Source organism: Euprymna scolopes, chromosome 46, assembly GCF_053919585.1.
Source record: "Euprymna scolopes isolate OS-2025 chromosome 46, ASM5391958v1, whole genome shotgun sequence".
NCBI lineage: Eukaryota > Metazoa > Mollusca > Cephalopoda > Sepiida > Sepiolidae > Euprymna > Euprymna scolopes.
In genome coordinates this window covers 58,343,268-58,370,075 of record NC_136527.1, presented here as the reverse complement: position 1 = coordinate 58,370,075, position 26,808 = coordinate 58,343,268, and the positions used below count along the sequence as shown (strand labels likewise).

Sequence of the window (26,808 nt, the reverse complement as noted above, 5' to 3'; positions counted from 1 at the left end):
GATTGATATATTTTAATACTTCTTTATCGAGTGAATTCTTTTTAATATCTAAAAAAACAAAACATTGAATGAAATAGAAAAAATTGTCGTAAGCGTCCGATATTTACTTGGCATTCTAAGCATAACGTAAGCTTCCACTTAAAAAAAATCAACCTGTAAAAAAAAAAAAGGTTTTACACTTCGGACTTTACAGGTAAATTTCCAAAAAAAACTTTTTTTTTTGTTTTGTTTTAAATTTGAATATTTTATTTATTGATCTTTTATCTTCAATTTTATATATAAAACTTTGGTGCGTTAATTAATTATTACAATTTTAATAGACATTTCAAAATGGGGAGGGGGGATGAATTTAAAAAAAATGCTTGTCTAGAATATTATATTCGGTTTATTGGAAAGTGCATTAAATGCCACATTGACCCTGAAAATATCGTAAAAATTGAACCAATATAAAAAGTTTTCTTCAATTTTTAAACTTTAAAAATTGAAGAAAAATTAACCTGTAAAATTCAATTGATTTCATTACGTAAAAAAAATTTAAAAGAATGGCTGCATGAAGGCGCGTCGGCACTTTGTTTGTTTTTTTAAAATAAAACATAATATTTCTATTTTTTTTTTTTTTTAAACAACTTTATAATTTATTTTGGAAGTATATTCCATAAAGAAAAGAAAAACACTTTAAAAAGAGAAATTACGAGTTTATATATATATATATATATATATATATATATATTATTCGCAGTTTCGTGTTAGGGGTGTGAAAATTTCCCCCCAAATTCTGATCCGCCTACTCTAATACATTTTTAAAATTAGTTCTGACATCACAATTCTATAATATTTATATACGAAACCTGAACAAATTAAAATATTATATTTAAGCGTATTTTACGAATCGACAAAGCCTATCAAGCTCCCACCCCTTCTCCGCTAGTTATAAAATAGAATTAACTTTCTGTCATTTTGGGGCTTCTGTAGAATTTGTTTTTATCTGTTACTCTACTTTATTAATTATCTTTGGAATTTGAGTCCCAGAATTTATTTAACTTCTAAATTTAGTTGAATTTGTCAGTTTCTAACGGATCCGTAAAAACATTTTTCTTTATAACTTTTTTTTCACGTGTAATTTTAAAAATTTTATCTTTAAAACACGATGAAAAACAATAATCGGAAATCTATAAAAAATATGATAAGCCTGCTTTCAAAATTATGTTCACCTATCAGTTTCCGCCATTAAATTGCACGTGCAACGAATTAGAGAATTAATAAAGATGAAACTTGTAATCTGTTCTCTCTCATGTAAATATTAAAATGTTAAATAAAATAATATTAATTTTATCCGTGATATTCACCAAATAGATCGGCTCTATTTCGAAATGATTTCTTTTTTTATTTTTACTCTTCAATTTTGTTTTCTGCGAACTTGCTCTTCCGTTCGTCATCTTGAATGTTAAGTTGAGCTTGTAAAGTCAATCACATTTGAAAAATCGTTTCCTTTATAAAAGCAGATAAAGTTAATCGAAAGCAGATTATAAAACAAAAACGTAAGTATTACTACATGGCGCATTGGCGCACGTATGTGTATTTTTTATTTTCATTTTTTTTCATCGGATTATTATCGAATGGTCACTAATTTATCAGATTTTGTTTTCAATACTGACTTAAACATTAAAAAATGGTCAATACGTTATTCTTTATGTTATCAGTGGTGGCCAATTCACGCTTTTCACGTACAGAATTAATAACATTTTTCAGTAAAATTTTAGAAAAAGCATGAACTCTAACGTAGAAAACAAAAGAATCTGAAAACCGTATCCGTCGCAAATTAATAATTTTGGAAATATTAATATTTTTCCAATGGATTATTTTCTTTGTATAATTAGTTATAATGACGTAAGTCGCCTGATTACGCATGCCACAAGAGAACTCGCGTTTATTTTTAAAAAAGTTATTATTTTATTAGTTTCCGTAAGTAAAAATTAAATATCACAACTCATCATTGTATTTGTGTACGTAATTTCGGTTCTTGCGTTCGCATGAGGTGTGTCAGAAATTTCGTGAAAAATATCGAATAATTCCACCCCGTCTTCCAAGCTTATAACTCCTCGAAAAATGTAATTCAAGCCCTAATTTTTTTTTTTTTTTCAATTAAAGGAGCAAAGACCAAGATTTCATTAAAAAACAAAAAAACAAACAACATGTTTTTTTAAAGTTTTTAAACTTCGGACTTTATAGGCAAATTTCTAAAAAACACTACCTTTTTTGTTTTACATTTGAATATATTATTTATTGATCTTTTATCTTCAATTTGTGATATATAAAACTTTGGTGAGTAAATTATTTTTTTTTTTTTAATAGACACTTGAAAATGGGGGTGGCGTGGATTAAAAAAAAACGTTTGTCTAAAATATTATATTCAGTTTATTGGAAAGAGCATAAAATTTCACATTGACCCTGAAAATATCGTAAAAATTGAATCGATAGAAAAATTTTGATAGATTTTTAAAGTTTAAAAATTTAAAAATACTGAGCTCGTAAAATTTAATTAATTTCATTATTGTTTTTAAAAAAAAGAAAAAATATTTCTATTACTTTTAAAACAACTTTAATAGTTTATTTTGGAAGTATAATCCATAAAGAAAATAAACAACCCACTTTTAAAGGAGAAATTACGAGTTTTTTATATTTGTATATTTTATTCGCAGTTTCGTGTCAAAAATTACTACAAAAATTTCGTTTCGTGTCAAAAATTACTACAAAAATTTTGATACATCTACGCATGCGCACGAGCGTAAAGTGACTTGTCACATTGCGGAGGAATTTTTAGCAGGCTTTTTTAAATAAGAAAGTTTTTAAATGTGGTTCATTTTTTGTGTTACGTAGTTTTTAATGCTTTTTAATTGATAAAAAAAAAAACGTTTTCATGAGCGGTTTATAAAAACATAATAGTTGCTGCTTCATTATAACAATGGCAAATGCTACTGACGAAAGGACAATATGACTGAAAATCAATTTTTTGTAAGAAACAGGAAGATAGAAAAAATGCTAAGCTTAAAAAAATTTCGAGCATATATATCTGTTTTACTTTTTGTCTTATGTGCGTCACATATATATATATATATATATATATATATATATATATATAGACATATATAAGCACTTGTACCTCCTCGATGTGACTACCTCCAACACACCCGACAAGCAACTAAGTCCCACTCCTTTACAGTAGAGATCCCTCGGTGTAAGAAAGCCTTTTACTCCAGTAGTTTCTTCCCGAGAACTGTAAGTCTTTTGAACTCCCTTCTGGGTTCTGCTTTCCCAACTGTACTGATATGCAGAAGTTCAAGTATAATGTGAACAAACATCTTTCTACCCATCTCCCTTCATAATGCCTCAGCAACTTATGTCCTTAATAGTAGTCCCTACTTCAAAGTGACACTGTGCCTTGTTTGGGGCGAAAATTGAATTAAAAAAAAATATTTATATATATATATATTTTTTTTTTTATATGTATATATATATATATATATACATTTTGAGCAGAACACAAGGGTAAAAAAATCAATTGTTACCTATCTTATGTTTTTTTTTCGTTTTCCTAAACTTCACAGGATCCTTCTTTATCGTGTTTACACTTAGTCGAGGCTCCATTATTGTTTGTTAGAATAACTGGTCAAAAAACGGTACCAAACAAAACATATGTTCCGCAGTCAGTTTTTCGTTTCTTTAATGCATCATATTTGCGCACCCAGCTGGAGCTGAAGAGGGTTGTGCAGAAAGTGGGTAGATGGAGCCCTTGCAACGTTGATTGCCGACTGACTGTAGGCCTCTTTCATCTTTTGCCTTTTTTGCAGTTGCATTCACCTTTGACAGCTGCGTGTGTTAAATAGTTGGCCTTTCGTCTCTGATGATGCCAATTCTGACAAACTGACCCCATCATTTAGTGGGTTTGCTACCAGCTGCCATGTGTGAGTTTGCATATGTGCACCTTAAATATGCGACACACAGGAAATAAACTCTTGTCTCTTTTACTTTTCAAGGTACGTGGGGTTAATACCTCTAAAAACTCTCATAATACTACAATAATCATATATAATATCTTTTAATATGCAACCAGTAATCCTAAATATAAATTATACAATTAATCACCCCAATCTGCGATGCTAAGCATACGTAGGAAAGTATTTGTGTATATACATCCATATATACAGTGGCGCCAAAAAGAAAGTCCACACTCTGCATTTTTTCAAAAACTGCAAATTTAAGCTAAATTGAATGTAATAGTTTAAACAACCTTATACATCATTTGATTCGTCGTTTATTTCTCTATAATTTTACCTGTTTTTCATATTTGACTTTTAATGGAGGTGTTGTAGTGTTCACATCAATTTAAAAAATAACGTAAAATCAAGGAGGCAAAAACTCTGCCGCAAAAAATGAGCTTAAAATCACTTTAAAATATTTACAAAGCATCTCTAATTGTTATAAAACGTAACATTTACAACACATGCATCGACGTGTGATTAGAAAATGGTATGAGTGACTGTACAAAAGCACTAAAAAACTGGCGGTGTTCGTGATGCCACTGAATCTGGTTGTCCTAGAGTTACTTATAGGGAAAGCAATGCTATCAAGATTCACAGTTTCAGAAACAGATTTGAAACGGCTCCCCAAATCCACTAAGAGTGTAATCGTGTTAAAAAGTGTTCATTTTCTATAGTTAAGAACAGATTAAAGAAATTTTATTTGCGAGGCTGTTGCAAAACACAAGTCAATGATTTCTGAAAGAACAGAAAGCGCCCTCTCGACTTCATCAGATGCAATGAAGAATATGACTTCATATTAGTCGAAAGTGATTTTTAGTAATGAAAGCAAGTTCAATAGGCTAGACAGAGATGGCAAACTGTATGCCCATTAAAGAAAGGATGAGAAATTTAATCCTAGGTGCACAGTTTCAACACTACAAAGTGGTAGACATTCAGTTTTGTTGAGGGGCGTTAATCAATTTGCCTTAATTTGACTGAACATTTTCTAAAAATACTTTAATTTGATTAAGCATTTTCTAAAAATACTTTAATTAATTTGATTGAACATTTTCTAAAAATACTTTAATTTGATTGACCATTTTCTAAAAATACTTCCATTTAATTTAGTATTTTTGAAAAATACTTAAATTAATTTGATTGAATATTTTCTAAAAATACTTCAATTAATTTGATTGACCATTTTCTAAAAGGACTTTTATTAATTTGATTGAACATTTTCTAAAAATACTTTAATAAATTGGATTGAGATTTTCTAAAAATAATTTAATTCAGGTTACATTTTCTAAAAATACTTTAATTTGATTGATCATTTTCTAAACATACTTTCATTAATTTGATTGAACATTTTCTTAAATACTTAAATTAATTTGATTGATCATTTTCTAAAAGGACTTTTATTAATTTGATTGAACATTTTCTAAAAATACTTTAATAAATTGGATTGAGATTTTCTAAAAATAATTTAATTCAGGGAACATTTTCTAAAAATACTTTAATTTGATTGATTATTTTCTAAACATACTTCCATTAATTTGATTGAACATTTTCTTAAATACTTAAATTAATTTGATTGATCATTTTCTAAAACTACTGTGATTAATTTGATTGCGCATTTTCTAAAAACACTTAAATTTGATTGAGCATTTAATAAAACAACTAATTTTATTAAGCATTTTCTAAGAATACTTTATTTGATTGAACATTTTCTACAAATAATTTAATAAATTTGATTGAGCATTCACTAAAAATGCTTTAATTAATTTCATTGATTATTTTCTAAAAATACTTTAATTTGATTAAGCATTTTCTAAAAGTACTTCATTTGATTGAACATTTTTTAAAAATACTATAAGAAATTTGATTGAGAATTTTCTAAAAATACTTTAATTCGATTGAGCCTTTTCGAAAAATACTTGAATTAATTTTATCGAACATTTTCTAAAAACACTTTAATTAATTTGATTGAACATTTTCTAAAAATACTTTAATTTATTTGATTTAACATTTTCTAAAAATACTTTAATTAATTTGATTGAGCATTTTATAAAAATACTTTAATTTATTTGATTTAACATTTTCTAAAAATACTTTAATTTATTTGATTGAACATTTTATAAAAATACTTTAATTTATTTGATTTAACATTTTCTAAAAATACTTTAATTAATTTGATTGAACATTTTATAAAAATACTTTATTTGATTGAACATTTTATAAAAATACTATAATAATTTTGATTGAGAATTTTCTAAAAATACTTTAATTCGATTGAGCCTTTTCGAAAAATACTTGAATTAATTTTATCGAACATTTTCTAAAAACACTTTAATTAATTTGATTGAACATTTTCTAAAAATACTTTAATTAATTTGATTGAACATTTTCTAAAAATACTTTAATTTATTTGATTTAACATTTTCTAAAAATACTTTAATTAATTTGATTGAACATTTTCTAAAAATACTTTATTTGATTGAACATTTTATAAAAATACTTTATTTGATTGAACATTTTATAAAAATACTTTAATTAATTTGATTGAGCATTTTATAAAAATACTTTAATTAATTTGATTGAACATTTTCTAAAAATACTTTAATTTATTTGATTTAACATTTTCTAAAAATACTTTAATTAATTTGATTGAGCATTTTATAAAAATACTTTAATTTATTTGATTTAACATTTTCTAAAAATACTTTAATTAATTTGATTTAACATTTTCTAAAAATACTTTAATTTATTTGATTGAACATTTTATAAAAATACTTTAATTAATTTGATTGAGCATTTTCTAAAAATACTTTAATTAATTTGATTTAACATTTTATAAAAATACTTTAATTAATTTGATTGAACATTTTATAAAAATACTTTATTTGATTGAACATTTTATAAAAATACTATAATAATTTTGATTGACTATTTTCTAAAAATACTTTAATTTAATTTAGCCTTTTTGAAAAATACTTTAATTAATTTGATTGAACATTTTCAAAAAATACTTTAATTTATTTTATTGAGCATTTTCTAAAAATACTTTAATCAATTTGATTGACCATTTTCTAAAAGGACTTTTATAAATTTCATTAAACATTTTCTAAAAATACTTTAATTAATTTGATTGAGCCTTGTCTGTTTCCAAGGTCGCTGGAAAAATGGTTGGATACTTCTACCGCTTCAGAAGATATCTCACTACAGATACAATTCTCTGTCTGTATAAAAGACAAGTACGTCCTAGGATTGAGTACTGCTGCCACATCTGGGCAGGAGCTGCTTAAAACAGCCTATCCTGCCTTGATAGACTTCGTGGCTTAGTGGGGGATGCTTCTTTATCTTCACTGCAACCTCTCCCGCAGAAGAGACGTTGCGAGCCTGTCATTGTTTTATCGTTATTTCCATGGACAGTGCTTCTCTGAGCTCCAATCTCTGCCCCCACGCTAGTCTTTTACGGTAAACACCAATCTAGCTAAAACCACTCTCATTAATTTTCCCAACACTATTTGTGCCTAAATCAAAATGTCGATTCCATGAACAAAGCTTCTTTCTTAGGAGTGCACACCTGTGGAACTCTCTTCCATTTGCCTGTTTACCACCTGCCTACAACTTTGATTTCATCAAGTCCAACATAAATAGATTCCTGATAACCCGCTCTCTTAAGAAAGACACTTTATCAAATCTCCAATACGAACGATTACTAGGATACTATCTCATTGATTACTGTACAAGCAATAACCATTACTCCAAGTGGCTTCCGGGCCTTGATACAGAGGGGATCTCCATGTAAAAAACATATGAATACATATAAAAAATATATACATATGCACACATATAGAAATAAATGCATAAATATCCAAAATATATACATATACATAAATATCCAAAATATATACATATGCATAAATATCCAAAATATATACATATGCATCAATATAAAAATATATACATATGCATACATATATAAATATATACAAATGAATACAGAACAAATATATACATATACATACATATAAAAATATATACATATGCATACATATAAAAATATATATATATATACATACATATACAAATATATACATATACATACATATACAAATATATACATATACATACATATAAAAATATATACATATACATACATATAAAAATATATACATATACATACATATAAAACATATACATATACATACATATAAAAATATATGCATATGCATACCTATAAAAGTATATACATATTTATACATATAAAAATATATACATATGAATACATATAAAATATACATATGCATACATATAAAAATATATGCATACATATTAAAATATATATGCATACATACAAAAGTATGTACATATGCATACATATAAAAACATATACATATGAATACATAAAAAAATATATACATATGAATACATAAAAAAATATATACATATGAATACATAAAAAAATATATACATATGCATACATATAAACAATATATACATATGCATACATATAAACAATATATACATATGCATACATATAAACAATATATACAGATGCATACATATAAACAATATATACAGATGCATACATATAAAAATATATACATATGCATACATATAAAAAATATATATGTATGCATACATATAAAAAATATATACGTATGCATACATATAAAAAATATATACGTATGCATACATATAAAAAAGTATATACGTATGCATACATATACAAACATATACATATGAATACATAAAAAAATATATACATATGAATACATTAAAAAATATATACATATGCATACATATAAACAATATATACATATGCATACATATAAACAATATATACATATGCATACATATAAACAATATATACAGATGCATACATATAAAAATATATACATATGCATACATATTAAAATATATACATATGCATACATATAAAAATATATACATATGCATACATATAAAAATATATACATATGCATACATATAAAAAATATATATGTATGCATACATATAAAAAATATATACGTATGCATACATATAAAAAATATATACATATGCATACATATAAAAAAGTATATACGTATGCATACATATACAAAATATATACATATGCATACATATAAAGAAAATATACATATGAATACATATAAAAAATATATACATATGCATACATATAAACAATATATACATATGCATACATATAAAAATATATACATATGCATACATATCAAAATATATACATATGAATAAATATAAAAATATATGCATACATATAAAAATATATACATATGAATACATATAAAAATGTCCATATGCATACATATAAAAATATATACAGATGCATACATATATAAAATACGTACATATGCATACATACAAAAATATATGCATACATATACAAATATATACATAGGAATACATATTAAAAGATATACATATGCATACATATTAGAATATATACATATGCATACATATAAAAATAAATACATACGCATACATATATAAAATATATACATATGAATACATATAAAAATATATACATATGCATACATATAAAAAATATATACATATGCATACATATAAAAATATATACATATGAATACATATAAAAATAAATACATACGCATACATATATAAAATATATACATATGAATACATATAAAAATATATACATATGCATACATATAAAAATATATACATATGCATACATATAAAAATATATACATATGAATACATATAAAAATAAATACATACGCATACATATATAAAATATATACATATGCATACATAAAAAATATATACATATGCATACACATAAAAATATATACATATGAATACATATAAAAATATATACACATGCTTACATATAAAAATATATACACATGCTGACATATAAAAATATATACATACGCATATATGTAAAAATATATACATATGAATACATATAAAAACAATGTATACATATACATATATATAAAAAAAATACATAAACTTCATAGAATCTTATATAGAACTAAATATTTTGTTTTACTTACGCCATTGGTTTTATTTACGAGAAAAAATTCGTAATTTTCTGATTGCCCCCTGACGAATTCTCTCGAGAATGAAACGAAGAACATTCTGTGTAGCTTAAATTGGCATATCTATTTTATATAACATAGAGAGAGAGGAGAGGAAATTTGAAAATTTTGAAACTTTAGGTGTCAGGAAAATGATAAACTTATTTTTATGTCCTTTTGTTGGTGTTGTAAGTCCAATATTTCGCTAAAAGTAGCTTCGTCGGGGTAGTTAGTCAGTTCGTAGTTTTTTTCTTCATTTTGTTGTTATAGAGGAAGAAAGTCCTGGAGAAGAAACTTAAAATTACGAGCTGTACATTTTTGATGTGTGTGTTCGCTCAAGTTTCTAGCAGGAATATTAAATAAGAAAATAGTTGCACACTATTTGAAGACACTTGTTTTGAATAGAAATTTGAATATTTTGAAAACTTTAGGTGTCAGGAAAATGATAAACTCATTTTTATGTCTTTTTGTTGGTGTTGTAAGTCCAATATTTCGCTAAAAGTAGCTTCATCAGGGTAGTTAGTCAGTTTCTTCTGCAGGACTTTCTTCCTTTATAAAGAAAACAACACTACAGATTTAGTTTAAAACTTTTATCTAAAAAAAAATCAATTCAGGTAACTTAATTATGTAATAGAGCTGAAATATGTGCAATGTAGCAGCCTTCAGCCTCAATCATCACTTCAACACGGGTTAGGAACTAGAAGCATGCTGTTCCAAAAGCGCCGGCAGGAGCTCAGCAAATACTCAGTGGATGGCAGCGATTAGGTTGGCCTTGGTGTTGTGGGATGTCATGTTGGTGATGTTCTTGACATATGACCAAATAAGTAGCCTAGCACATTTCGATCAAGGTGGGAGGGAGTAGTGAGAGAGGGGTGCAAAGTCATAGCACTCCTTCCAAAACCAAGACGATTGGGTCTCTTTGGACTTGGATTATTATTAGATTATTGGTTGATAAGTTGGGGATCAGTTTATTCAACGGTGATGGCAAACCTGCAAATTTAGTTGCACCTTTACAATAATTATAAAAGTTTTTTTAATAGATGTCTATTTTGATGAATATCTATCTTTATACAGACACTCTTGCAGTTTAGCGAAACAAAAATATGAAGAAGGAAATAGGACATAAGTCGTGTTACACCGGTAGTGAAATTGACGTCATTTTATAAATAAAATGAAATATTGAAATTGACAATATTAGAAAACAGAATATTTTTTTATTAAATAATGTTTTTATTGAGTACAGCAATTCAAAATGGTGTTAGAAGTAAGCGTTTCGTCAGAGGAGAGTCATGTAGTTACCGTTGCATTCGGCCGGAAAAAATCTTCAACAGCAACATTTTCAGACCAATCACTGTTTTACTGGCCATGTGTATCAGAATGCATAATCACACAACATTGTGATTTGACGACCCGCATACATGGACCAAAGTAACTATATTACGTCTCTGCGTGTATTGATATAGAAAACAGGCTGGAAAGTTTGAGAACATCGTTATGTAAGGATTTGCAGCAAAGATCAAATCAGTTTCTATTGCAATTTCTTTCTTGTCTTCCCCAAGACTGGACTTCAATGAAACTTCACCATTGTTAGACGTTAAAATTGAATTTGTACGCCATGCATATGTACCTTAATTCTCATCATGGAAAATTACCACATTGAACGAGAATTAATTCTTCTTTTAATAATGTTCTCTTCTGTGATGAACACACATGCATTTCGCTTACATGGTTTCATGACTGTTTCTGTCTCAGAAAATATTCACATTCATTTAAAAAAATTAATGAGGTAATAATTCTAAAAAAAAAATGTCACTTACATGTTTTGAGAAAATATTCACATTCATTTCAAACCATGTGTGACACTCTGTTCATAAAAATCAGTAATCTTAAACTTCATGTTATTCTCACGAGATCCTAATTTAGCTAAGTCTGCATAATGAACACTCATTACAAGAAAATATTTACGTTGGAACCATTTTAATTAATATTCCTAACACGTAAATAAATGTTATTTCATCATAATACAGAGTTCTTTGTCAAGTGTCGTTATTTTCCGGAGTTATTTCTATATGTCTATTTTATGTATGTGAGGATGTGCCTTGGTGGAAACCTATTAATTGCTGATCTTGTTAAATTTACTTTTAACGGTCCTGCAGATACTCTACTACTTTTGACTTTAAGAGATTCCTGCACCTGCAATCTCGCTCCTGAAAATTGATAGATCCTGATTATGAATGGGTGAACAACCCTGGAGTCACACTCTCAGTCAGTTTCTACGTTTTGTACGTTCACCTTAGTTTATTTTTAATCAGTTCATATGCATTTCACGTTGTAACGTCACCAGTTTTGATTCTAGCTGATGACACCTAAATACTTTTTTTTTCTTTTAACATCACGACCGTATAATGATATATACGAAATCTTGACAAATTAAAATATCATATTAAAGCGTATTTAACGACTGGATTGTTCTTATCGTCACCATTGTTGTTGCCGTCGCAGCTGTTGCTGCTTTTCTGGTTTATTCATGTGAATATTGAGGGATATGCAAATATAACAATTATAAAACAAAAACGTAAGTATTACTACATGAGTTTATTATCGATTTTTGCGCATTTGCAGAATATATTAAAAATGTAAGGGAGATAACTATATTTACTAAGCAAATAATCTTAATGAAAATGTTGATTTATTCTTGCAAATTTTTTTATGTCGATTGTTTTTGTTTTCAATACTGACTTAAACATTAAAATCACAAATCAACTCCTTTACTGTTCATCAAAGAAAAAAATAATAATTTTATAAATTTTGAATGTTTTTTACTGTTTCACAAGTTTTAAGTAAAAAAACAAATGCTCGGGTACCACCGAGCCCCCTGTGTTTTTTTAGAAAAAGTTTAACATTTTTTTTTCATCGAATTATTATTTAATGGTCACTAAATGATCAGACTTTGTTTTCAATACGGACTTAAACATTGGGAAAAAAATGCTCGGCTCACATATGGAAGCAGTACACTCCCTCTATTTTATTTTTTTAATTTCAACTTTTTTCAACATTTGGATTATTATCGACTGATCATTAATCTATTAGATTTTGTTTTCAAGGTACTTGTGCACCTTTTTCCACCGTGCTGAAATAATAACGTTATTGTTGCAGGAGCTAAGGTTCAGACATAACTACCTACCAGCATAAATAAACACTAACTATGACACAAGTACAATAGAACAAATATTTATTGACAAACATGAAAACAGGGCAATATCAAACAACACAATAAAAACATTACTCACTTCAATAGTGGGTTTACCAGCTGAGTGGCGGGGGGGGGTCTAGAGTACTACTCTGTTTTGTCCGACATAGTTTCACCCGGGGAGAATTTTCGTGCCACCTCTACACATGTCCAAACTCTGTCTTCTCAAGGGACAAAATTCCTTACCCCGCACCGTAACCCGGTGTTGTTCCTTTTATTCCCCTACCGTACTGACCCCCCCCCAAAAAAAATACAGAGTACCTGAAAAATGAAGCTTACATAAACACAAATTTTTTAAAATGTGCCGGCCATCTGACCTGTCTACCTGACTGTTTTTTTTGTTTTTTTTTTTTCCCGGCACCTTCTGAAGTGTCATATCTGCCGGCATGGCATTTTTGGGTGATATTTCCAGATATGTCTCTTCCAGCACTGAAATGTCTACTGAAATGTTCTGCTCCTCATTCTTGATAAGAACCTTGAAAAACTTATTTCGTTTCTCCACAACCTTAAAGGGACCCCAATAAGGTGGTTGCAGCAAATGCGTCCTTGCTGTATCATGAATAAAGATGTGCGTGCAAGTCTATAAATCCTTAGGTACATATGAGACCATATTCTTATTCAAGCCTGAGGGAGAATATGCTATCTTGGCCATTTTCGTTGTTAGTTGGTCGACAAATGCTGTCATGACCAAACGTTTTTCGGTGCTTTGAAAAAATATTGTGCTGGCAACAGCAATGTGGTCCCATATAGAGCCTCCACTGCTTAGTACGCATATCTCTTTTCACTGTGGTGCACAGCCCCAACAATATTAGTGGAAGGTGTTCTAACCACCTTGCATTGTTCATAAGTTGGGCCCATAAGGAAGCTTTCAAACTGTGATGTAGTCGCTCGACCATGCCGTTTGCTTGGGGGTGATAAGCCATAGTGTGTATATTCTTGGTGCCCAAAAGTTTTGCTAGTTTATTAAAGAAGTCTGACTCAAACTGTCGACCTCTGTCCGATGTAACATTTTGTGGTACACCTAGCCACCCAACCAGCAAGGAATGTCCTGGCTGTTGTGTATGCAGTCATGTCTGGCATAGGTAGAGCTTCAAACCATCACGAGAATCTGTCAATATATGTCAGCAGATAGCACTGACCTTTACATGTTGGAAATGGTCCGGTGATATCGATATGAATGTGCTGGAATCTCTCATCTGGAACTGGGAATGTGCCTAGAGGAGCCCGAGTGTGATGACCGACCTTGGCTTTTTGACACTTCACACAGGTTTTTTCCCACGCTCTATCAATTGCCATTTCCAACAGGAAGGAATTAATTCCCGTGATAAAGTGTCTGCTGAGATGTTGTCTGCTCCCTTGACGTGTCGTATATCTGATGCAAATTGGAGGATATAATCCATCTGGCGAATCTCTCTGAGAGAATATTTGTCTGACAAAGACTGCAAAGCGCCTAACAGAGGTTTGTGGTCCGTGAGGATATGGAACTGCTGATATCTGATGTAAATCTGGCGAATCTCTCTGGGAGAATATTTGTCTGAGGAAGATTTGTGGTCTGTAAGGATATGGAACTGCTGACCTTCCAAATTGTTATGTTCCCAAGACTTTTGAAACACCCTGTATTTTGAGAAAAAGGAAATGGGTTTCCAGTCTGCATCACACTTTTGTTGTAAGACCGCTCCAATACCAATTGTAGTTGGTTGGGTTTGATGTGAGACAATTTTACAGTCTCCTTCAACATAGCCTTAACCTTGCTGAATGCTTCTACCGCATGCTCTGAAAGTGCAATGTCACAGTTCCTTACATTTGTCAACAAACTTGTCAATGGTAAAAATACAGTGAGGTAAGAATCTACGATAAAAATTTATTAATACTAAGAATTGACGCAGCTGCCTCATGGTAGCAGGGATAGGAAAATCCTGAATGGACTTGACCGTCTCTGGTGATGGTGATATTCCCTCCTCTGAGATATGGTGTCCTAAAAATGTGACTTCCGATTGACTAAAAACACATTTTAATGGGTTTAGGACTATCCCATATTGCTTCAGGCGTTCAAAGACTTGTCGCACATGATCGATGTGTTCCTGCCTACTTTGACTAGCAATAAGTACATCATCAATATATGCACAGATGAATGGCAGATCTGACAACACCTGGTCTATGAACTGTTGGAATGTTTGTGCTGCATTCCACAGCCCAAAAGGAACTCGCACAAACTCAAACATCCCAAATGGGGTGATGATAGCCGTTTTAGGAATGTGTTCAGGCTCCACCTGTATTTGGTGATATACTCGAATTAAATCTAATTTTGAAAAAAAAAAAAAACGGTTATTTTGAGCCACTGCTGTGACGTCCTGGATATGTGGTACTGGGTACCTCTCCGATTTAGTGACTGCATTCAGTGCTCTGTAGTCCCCACATGCACGTCATGTGTTAGAGTCTTTGTTTACAAGATGAAGAGGTGAAGCCTAATCGCTCTTTGAAGGGCAAACTACGCCTAACTTCGTCATTTGCTGAAATTCAGCCTTGGCAGCTGTTACCTTTTCTGGTGCTAAGTGCCTGGCTTTGCTATGAATCGGCAGACCATTTGTTTCAATGTAGTGTGTAGTGGAGTGTGGCAAAACGTCTCTATGGAAAAGGGGCACAGAAATTGAAGTGTATTCCTTCAAGAGACTCAGAAAATCATTGTCCTGGTTTGCATGTGCCACTGCCGGACACACTGGAGTACCAGCCCTAACTACCCCACCCACTGTGAGATGCGTTTCTGGGTGTTTCAAACACTGGCCTGTAATATCCACGACCAAATGTCTGCAAAAACATCGGTACCTAAAATAGCATTGTCTACATCCGCCACTATAAAGATGTAGGTAAATGCTCTGTGCAGGCCTAAATTAAGGTCCATACACCTCTGCCCATATGTGCGTATTAACGAGCCATTTACAGCTTGTAGTGTGAATTTACAGGGAGGAGATTTCTTGTCTGCTGCAGTCACAGGAATGGGAGACACCTGTGCCCTGCTGTCCACGAAAAAGGACATTCCCAATAGACGGCCAGAGCACAGTCTTTTGTCAGTTTAGGCTTTTCCCGGACTCTTATAGCTACAGGGTGGGATACAGGAATTTTCCTTCTCCAGAAACCTCTTCTGCTTCCAGCAAATAATCCTATGTTGCCCCTGTTCTCTAGAGTGGCTGCAGGCACCCCCATGTATTTGCTTATGCTCTAGGGTAAGTCTCGTGATGTCCTCCACCATTTTGTTCATGCGATCTACCAATCTGGTCTACCCCTCCATTAGTTTGGACAATAGCTCGTCTTTCTCAGATGCCTGAATGCCAGCCACCATTGACGATCATGTCAGCTATATGGTCGGCTATCGCAACCAACCGTTCAACTGGCGTAGACTCATCTTGTGCAGCTATGACCACCTTATATTCGGTTGGTATGCACTGCAGGAAGATGTGTTCGACAATGTTTTTGTCCATCGCCCCTTCAGCCAGTTTCTGCAGGCGTTTTAGAAACTGTGACAGCGGGCTATTCCCCAGAGTTTTCTGTTCTAATAATTGTGAGAAACTGACACAGCCTTTGTCAGTTTTTCATGTCATATGGTTTCTCCGTGGGGGGGAGATATAATTAGCTCTCTCACCTCGGTGATAACATCCTGAGGTAAAATAGTCACCACATGGCAAAACTTATCAGTCTGCCTGGATATCGCCCTCTGCCTAAAATATAAATCCAGCTGTGCAAAAAACAAAGCTGGGTCGTTCCGTAGATCCATTGGGTTTAAACTGAATGTTGGCGACGCCATTTCCAATCAGCTTATGATTATTCTTATACGTGTTATTTTTTTGTTTTTTTGTTTGATTTTTTTACAGCGACTATTAACTGGGCGACACCGTACACTATATATTAGTAATAGTAATAGCAAAAAAAGAGGAAGGCAGAGTGTGACCTTGTGTATACATCAGCCTCCAAGTGCGAGTTGATGAAGAAATCGGTGTGTCATATTTATATGTATTAACAAAGAAAATGTATAAAATAAATGTCGGCACAAAACGCAACAAGTCTTCATTTTTCTAATTAACTTAAATGATTTTTTGTTGTTGTTTTTTTAAACTACTTTGACGCCGGGATTCATGTAGGGATTATTCATTTATTTATTATTATTTAAAAAAAAAAGAAATAAACTTTAGATTTACGCGTTTTCCCTTCTTATTAAAATAATAAAAAAGAGGGAGAATTTTTGTGTTCGTTCTACACGTGTCCAAACTCTGCCTACCCTTAACAAGGGACATCACTCCCTACCTTACAACCTTATAACCCGGCGTTGTTCCTTTTATTCCCCTGCATTATTATTTTGAAAGCTTTTCTTAACATGAGTAGAAGAGAGTGTTTTGTATTCTAAAAAAAGAATTTCTATTGGTTCAATTTTTACGATATTTTCAGGGTCAATGTGAAATTTTATGCTCTTTCCAATAAACCAAATATAATATTTTGGACAAACGTTCTTTTTTAAATTTACCCCCCCTTTTTGAAATGTCTATTAAAATTTTAATAATTTATGTATCAAAGTTTTATATATCACAAATTGAAGATAAAAGATCAATAAATAATGTATTGTAATTTAAAACAAAAAAAAGAATAGTTTTTGGAAATTTACCCGTAATGCCCAAAGTGTAAAACCATTTAAAAAAAAAAACACGTTAATTTTTTTTTAAGTGGAAGCTTATGTTATGTTTAGAATGTCAAGTAAATATGGGATGCTTACAACAATTTTTTCTATTTCATAAAATGTTTTCTTTTTTAGATATAAGAAAAACAACAAATTCAGTCGATAAAGAAGTATAAAAATATATCAATCAAAAACTCATGTATTTCATTAAGAGAATAAAAAAATTTAAAATATCGGTCAACTGTTTTTTTGTTTAACAATAAAAACTTATAAGTGAATAATTTCCGTTTTTTTAAGTACGGAGGACCGAAATACTAAATTTGGTTTACAGCACGCATTAAAAAGACATATAATTTATGTCCTTTCTATGCACTGCATTTATAAAGGCGAATAAAATCGGACTTATCTCCATTTATTTGAGCAGTTTTGAAAAAATGAGTTCGCACTTAATCCTTGTTTGAAAATATATTTAAAAACGGCATGGAATATAAATATGGATAAATTCTTAACAATGCACGATTGAACTCCTCATCGAACACTAGTTTTTATAGGTAAGTATTTTTTGGAACGTTTTTATAATTGAAGGAAGTAAAATTTCGTTGTTTTTAAGGAAAACCGATTAAAAAAAACATATTGCATAATCTGCTATTAAACCTGTTATTTTTTTTAAATTTTGGTGTTTGCTCTTATAATTAAAAAAAATTAGGGTTTGAATTAAATTTTTCAAGAATTTATAAGACAATTAGACTTACTGTCTGTAAGTCTAAATATCCCATCGTTTATTGACGATTTCTGACACTGCTAGCGGTACACACCCACCCCTGTGTATTATTTTATTTTAAAAAACTTTTTTATTATCGAATGGTCACTAATTTACCAGATTATCAAAATAAAATCTTTGCACTATGCAAATAGTGATTCAACTTATTAAGGGTGTGTTGTGTATTGTGTGTATGCTTCTTTTTCTATTGTTGACTATCTTGGCTCTGTATCACTAAGTTTATGGGAGAAGAAATGAATTGTTTTTTCAATACCTTTATCCTCCTTTGGATTATGAACCATTTATGACAGAATTGCATGATTGGAGACATCCGTGTACAGGTGGTAGCCTTTCTCAGGATCTGAATAAGTCAGTATAATCATATCTGCAAACTTTGACAGAATGGCATGTCTAGTCGCATTGAAACCTCACATATTTCCTCGCCAGGAGTGATCTTGGAATTTTTTTTATAAATCGATGATAATATAATATATTAATTAAAGCTCTGACTTGTCTCATAGTAGTTGGAGTGGAAATCTATTTTATTGATTTGACTTTGACCAGGTCTGACTTATTTGAACCCCAGATACTGTACTTCTCTCCTAAAAAAACTCACACTTCATAACGTGCAACATGAGATTGAGCTTACGTACCCTACCTATGTGGTCTAAATGATTTCTGAGAATATCAAAATACCATCTAAATAATAATAATTCCTGAACAATCCTGGGGGCATTTGTTAGCCCGAAAGCGATGACTGGTAAATCTCAGGCACACTTCTTCATCTTTACATCTTTACTTCTTCATCTTTACATCTTTACAATCTTAAAAATCTACACATAATCTTTTATTACTACTGCCCTTCTTTTCCACTAACAAAATATCAAAAACTCTCAATTACACCTGACCAGATTATTTCCTCTATTGCTGAGTCTAGCAATTCTTTTGCTTTAAGGCGTTTGATACAGGCATCTTTGTATGGGCTCATGTGTTCCAGTATCGGTACACATCTCCACCATATTGGTTCTGCCCAAGTTCTTATCCTCCATAACAAACAAATTTTTATTCTGCTTCAGCAACATATGAACTTCCAATGTGAATTCTTCAGGTACTTTTATTCCTTTCAAATTATTTCTGGATCTCATTCTTTTGTTCATCGGGTATGGTAATCTCGGTAATGTTACAAGTCACATTACACTTGGTTAGTTGGCAGGCCCTTTTCAAGGTGACCATTTGGTTGGTGTCGTTCATTGTAAGCAAAGGAAACTTATGAGAAGCTTCACCCTTTAACACTGCATTAGGTAACGATACTCTGCTAAGAATTTACTACTTTTTGCTTTATTTCATACTCTAATCTTTGACCAGTTAAAAACCCACACAAGCCCTGCAGATGCTAGTGTTTTAACATGATTTTTGTGCTAACCGAACTATTGACAACATATGGGCATCATCTTCCAGAGCTATATACTCATCAAATATTCTTATCACTCCTAAATTGAAGTACATTCTAACCCCTTTTTCTTAAGCTAGTCACGGGTTAGTGTCACACTTGTGTTGAGATTCTCTGCAACAATGAAGTCATGGTTAGTAGACTGACTTCATATCTCTACCCTTAATAGAGAAAATCTTTCTACAATAAATATGGGACCCGTTAGCTGTTCTTATACAAATTTTTTTATCACAGATTTCAGGTCTAAGTGCATTAAAACAATATTTATTAGTAACAGCTCTGCTCTCATATCAACCAGAGTTTTTCTCTAATCGAATAGGAATTTCATGTTGCTGACTATGTACATCAGTTTACCCTTGTTTCATTCGTCAGGGATTGCACAAATAAAGTGCCCCTGTTTCGCTGGATACGCTTCGTGCAGAATCTCTTTGGCCGATCATGCCAAAACAGTTACACCTAATTATCTTTTTCCTTCTCTCTAGCTTTAAATACCTGCTCTCTACTTTGTTTCCTCATTCACGTCTATTTCCATATTTTTGAGGACTGGCTGAACCCATAGCCTCAACCAGAATTTACCGTCTCATGTAACAAACCTCCATGAACTCATCTTGATTCTCCTGGCTTGCGTCAAGCCAGATCTTCCATTTAATTTCTGCTAAGGCTTTCTGATAATCCGCTTGAAGATCCTGTGACTTGTGTTTCATCACAACCATCTTCACCTCCCTATCCCCTAGACACTCTATACAGAATCCCAGTTCCTGTTTTCTGACCATTCTCCTTCTCTGCTCTATCCTACTATAATCGCCTTATTCTAATCGTATGCATATATTTTAACCTACTTGTTCTCACGTTTGCTAATTCGACTGTTTGTTAGGGTTTGCAACAATTCCATAATAGTTTTCTAGAGACCTGTTGAGTTCTACTCATGTTAAACTTTCATTGTTTAATATGAGTTTGTTCATGAATTGTCTGACGGATCCCAGATAGAGAGCTATCAGACATTTTTCCTCATCTTCTGCTTTGGTCACCCTTAAATACTGGTTTATGTCATCCACCCACTTCCTGTAACCACCGTCTTTTCCATTTTCCCACAGCATTTTTTGCTTAGAAGAGATTCCCCTTTTATCAATCTTGTTACTGACTGCACTACCTGTGCAAAATCAATATCTGCTCATAATAGTACATGTAAAAATGATGTCGAAAGTTTAAGAGAAACTGCCACCAAAGAGATAGACACAGGATAGTATTCAAGAGTGATTCATTGTTTAACATTCATTGTTTAACAGGAGTCTGTTTGTGAATTCTCTGACCAGAAGAGATATCTGACATTTTCTTTCATCCACTGTTCAGGTCACCCTGAAATACCACTTTACATTATCCTCTCACCTCCGGTAGCTACATCCCTTCTATTCCCCAACGCCACTATTGACATTAGAAGACATCCCCCTCTTATCGGTCTTGTTACTGAGCAAACTGTCTTTTTCAATTCTGAAGTGAATTCTGCACAACATTTGAAAAATTTGATGTTCCATTATAACAATAGCATGAAATACTAATGAAAGAACAAGATAATGATATGATTCAAAATCAATTTTTTTACATGTTTTTTTATTCACTTATGCACTATATCAGTGTCAAGTGAATGTATGTATGACTGGAAAGAAATGCTGAGATAAGCATACATATATATATATAAACATCTGTATATGTACATACATACATATATATGCATATATATAAATATCTGTATATGTACATATATATATATATATACATATATATAGAAACATCTGTACACATACATGCATACATATATATATATATATATATATATATATATATATACTAGCAAAAGTGCCCGTCATTGACTGGGTTCAAAAACAGCCTACAGAAAATGGACTCTGATTTATGAAAGTATGATAGGTTATGAAAAGGAAGGGTTGTAAAGAGATAGCTTCGAATTTGGGGGTATCAAAACCAAAGCAAAATATGATGAAAGTAAAAATAAAATAGATAAACCCCATAATTTATGATACCATACCTGTTCACACTGAAACACTTATAACAATCTTATGCGGATCTATATTAAAAAACCTTGTTAAACTTTGTGACATATTTCCATTCTATGGAGGTCAGGCGCAAACGAACACTCCATAATTTTATTATACCATATTTCTTCAAACTGAAACATAATTACCAAAGTATACCTATGCAGATAGATATGAAAAGTATTTATTAAAGTTCGTTGCTATTTCCATTCTATGGAGGCCATGCGCGAACGCAGATCTCACAATTTTATTATACCATCCCTTTTTAAGTTAACACATACTTATAGATGTACATAATAATACTTTGATATCAAAAACACTTGTAAACGTTTTTTTATTTTTAAATTTTTTATTTCCATACTTTGTGGACCAGGCGCATATGCAGACCCCACAATTTTAATGAACCATCATTGTGCCTGATCAAAAAATACCCATTCCTGTGTCTCGATACATCTATCATTATATGTGATCAGTTTTGTATAATAGTCAACCTTATAGGAGCCTATTCGTGACCAGACACGCACACAGACGTTCAGCTTTATATTATATATATATATATATATATATATATATATATATATATATATATTGTGTTGACACAGGTTATATATGTACATATATACATGTATGTATGTATATATATATATGTGTCAGGTCATGTCATATGCTACTGGTACCATGTAACCCAGTACTATCTGCTTCATGGTCCCTGAAGAATTAAAAACAAGACCTTCCTAAGGGCGAACGAACCCTTTTTCAGGGTCAATGACCAGCTAGCACCATGTGTGTTTGTGTGTATGTATGTGTGTGTTGGGTGGAGAGGGCTCCCATAAGCCGTGGTGAAGGCAACCTTTCTAGGAGAAGCAAATCTGTGATTTAAAAAACCATAAAGCGGGAGACCAGTACCTGCATTAAACTGGTCTGCAGTTTACCTTGTTGCTGGCTATCTTGCTCTTGCTTGTTGCTGGATCTCAACTTTTTGAACCAATAGAGAGACTTAGCTGTCGTACAAAGCTAAGACTCTGTAACATCATCTGTGTATAGATACTCCCTCAGGCATTTTTCTATAAAAATGGTCCTGTGGCAATGAAAAAGTTGTGACATGTGGAGGCTTGAAATGCTGGAAGCATGTAATAATTGATTTCAATGACCGTCTTCAGTGTCATGCCCGCTTGATTGTGTGAATTCACCGGTAGCAGTAAAAAAAGTCATTTTTTGACTCATGGACTTTAAGCATCTGAGGGAGTGGCACTCGTCCGACAAGACGTTGCAATCATCATATATAGAGATGCTTCTGTGTGTGTATATATATATATAATTTTTCGATCAGAAATACTCGAGTAAAAAATCAAATGAATGTTTAGTTTTTTCCTAAACTTCACAGAATCCTTATCATTATCTTTATCATTTCATCCCTTAATTCTTTGTTTGATTAATTGGTCAAAAACGGCAAGTGAAATGTATGTTGCGCTTTTATTTTATATAAAAATATAAAAACTTTGATTTTCTGTTTCTTTACTGTCTCATATGTGTGCGCCCAACTAGAGATGGAGAGTTTTGACCTGTAGGTGGGTATAAGAAGCCTCGCTTGTTGATGTTGATTAGTGGCTGTATCTGAACTTCAATTCTCAAAATTTATATAATTTTAACAAAGTAACAGTCTGTTTCCTGCAACACTATGTAATAATAAGAATACTTGTCAAAATGAGATGGAAAATGTATTTTCGAATTACTCCTGAATACTGCCGTTGTGTGGATAACATTTTGTATAGCATAGATGAATACTTGCAATAAAAAAAATTAGAAGAATCTACAGTCTATGTAACGTTAGGATAGTATTCAAGTGTGATTCGATTCTTCAGCATCATGTGCATGTCAAACCCCTTGTGAAAAAATCATGACTAAGAGATTTTATGTAGAAAATTATACAAATGTGAGCCATATCATTTATTTTCGAACATTGAAAAGCTGTAATATGTGGAATGATTAAACAAATCAGTTATGGTCGATTATATATGGATGGAACACAGAAACACACTACCCTTATGGGATGAAATAAAAATTATAGAAGAGGAACTGAAAAGTAAACTGGCTTAAGGAAACAGCACATATTCTTGGTGATGATCAACCACTAAGCATACCTAGTCTATTATTTTACACGATATCGGAACCATTAATTTTAAATAATAATATATGAAGATATAAGTAGTAAAAAGTGTCTATACATCTATCTCATATCTCATATCTCTCTCTCTCTATATATATATATATATATATATACATATATATATATATATATATATATGTTATCATAAATAGTGATAATGCTACACTCATGTAATAAATAAAAGGTTCCATTCAGAATTCTGTAGAGTTCAAGAGAAAGGTTTATGTTTGACAAAATACACTTGAATCGGAGATAACATAGAAAGGTGAGAAGAATCGAAATAATATGATCGATTCTAATCTCTAACATGAAGAAATGTAAAGATTTTTAGTTGAATTTTTTAAATTAGACACAGATTAATTTCGTGCATGAAACCATACTCATTTTATTTTGAATTCCATTAATAATAAAGGTGTTGGACATATTTAATAAAAATCAACATATTAAATCCAATTTTACGACATGAATTTAATGTTTTCAAATTTATTTTATATTTCCAGAATTGCAACAATGAAAAGAAATTAATGTATAAAAAGGCCATTTCTTCATTGGTAAAAAAATATGTAAAAAGGTTTAGAACTATTAAGAATTTCTTCATTTTGGAATTTTCTACGATTTAAATTTGTAAACGTGCCTATCATCGTACTCTCCATTGCATATAATTTTGTGGAATCAGATGCAAGCAAACATGGCAGGCAAACCACATTCTTGTGAAGTATGTGGTTTTTCTTTTGCATGGAAGTCACATTTGTTGAGTCATATGAAAACACATACAGGGGAGAAGCCACATTCTTGTGAAGTATGTGGTTCTTCTTTTGCATGGAAGTCAAAATTGTTGCGTCATATAAAAACACATACAGGAGAGAAACCATATTCATGTGAAGTATGTGGTTCTTCTTTTTCACAGAAATCAACTTTGTTGCGCCATGTGAGAATACATACTGGAGAGAAACCACATTGTTGTGAAGTATGTGGTTCTGCTTTTGCACAGACGTCCACTTTGTTGAGTCATATAAAAACCCATACAGGAGAGAAACCACATTCTTGTGAAGTATGTGGTTCTTCATTTGCACAGAAGTCAACATTGTTGAGTCATATGAAAACACATATGGGAGACAATCCATATATCAAACTGGTGTACCATCACCATGAAACACGAGCCAGGATAACAACCTCTAACACGAAACCGACCAACCATTTTGCACAAGACTGTCTTGCAAATATGACTGAATCCATAAACAAGTCTACTACGGAAATCACCCAAAAGATGTGCTAAAAATAATCCAGAACTTCCATTATAGAAAATTGGAAAAAAATAAGGACAAACAGAATTCGAGTGAACCATTTGACACTGGTTCTGCTAGAGGATTTTTATATCAGGCTGTCAGAGGATGGCTACTATACAACGAAATGTGTAAATATATCCACATGATGATCTGTAAAATGTTGAATATTGAGGTCCATGGAATAACAGTTATACATGTCATACACCATCCACAATGACTCTACAAGCCTAGAAAATGGAGCTATTTAACCTGATAATGATATAGGACAAGAAGCAGAAGGAAACAGCCTTAAAAGGTAATGTCTTCAATAATAATACTTAGGTGTTATAATAATAACGTTAATAATACTGGGTTAAACAGAGTGAGAGAAAATAATAACGAAATAGCAATGTCCTATGTTCGACATAGAAACTGGAATTCCAGTAATAGAGATGGTTCGAATCTTAAAATGATTGCTCGGTTGAAATGCATCTGATATAGCCTGAATACCTGGCATTTAGTAGGATGCGCCATCATCAGCTTAAACAAAATAGATTAAAAAGGAGACAGATTCATGTGAACATCCCCACTTCCAAACTCTGAACGAGCTAAGCCTTTTCAAATCGATCCTATTATCGTCTTTGACATCCAAGTGATGAAAATAAAGGATAAGTCGATGTCATGCTATGTGTTCGTATTCTCATTTACATCAATAGTATGTCAGACGCTTCATTCAGCTTTTCCTATTGATGTTGACTCCTTCGTATTGTAATATCAGTTTGCTCCATGGCTGAATTGCTATCAAACTGTTCCATTCCTTGATCGGCATTATCAGCAGATGTTTTGCATCTGGTCTTTTATCCTATATGAGACGGGGACTGTTTTATAATAATATGGTTTCCAACATACATCTAGCTTTTCCCGCCTCTTGTGGTTCTCATAATAAACCAGATCTCCAATCTTAAAATCTATGGATTTTGTTTTCTTATTCGAACTCTGTATCAGTTTTTTCCCTTGCTTTTCGAATGTTATCAATGTAAAAGATCGATGCATCACTGACATTTTTTATTCTTCCACTTGTATTATCACCCTAACCCATACTGCTCTACATTATCCAC

At 31.3% G+C, this 26,808-nt stretch overlaps 1 long non-coding RNA gene across 1 annotated transcript; it reads left to right on the top strand.

The window, feature by feature from the left end:
- Positions 1–1,357: 1,357 nt before the first annotated feature.
- On the top strand, positions 1,358–25,857 carry LOC145270971 (uncharacterized). The gene is made up of 2 exons (XR_013865637.1): positions 1,358–1,538; positions 24,926–25,857. It is a non-coding gene; the product is annotated as an uncharacterized LOC145270971 (long non-coding RNA).
- The last annotated feature ends 951 nt before the right edge of the window (positions 25,858–26,808 follow it).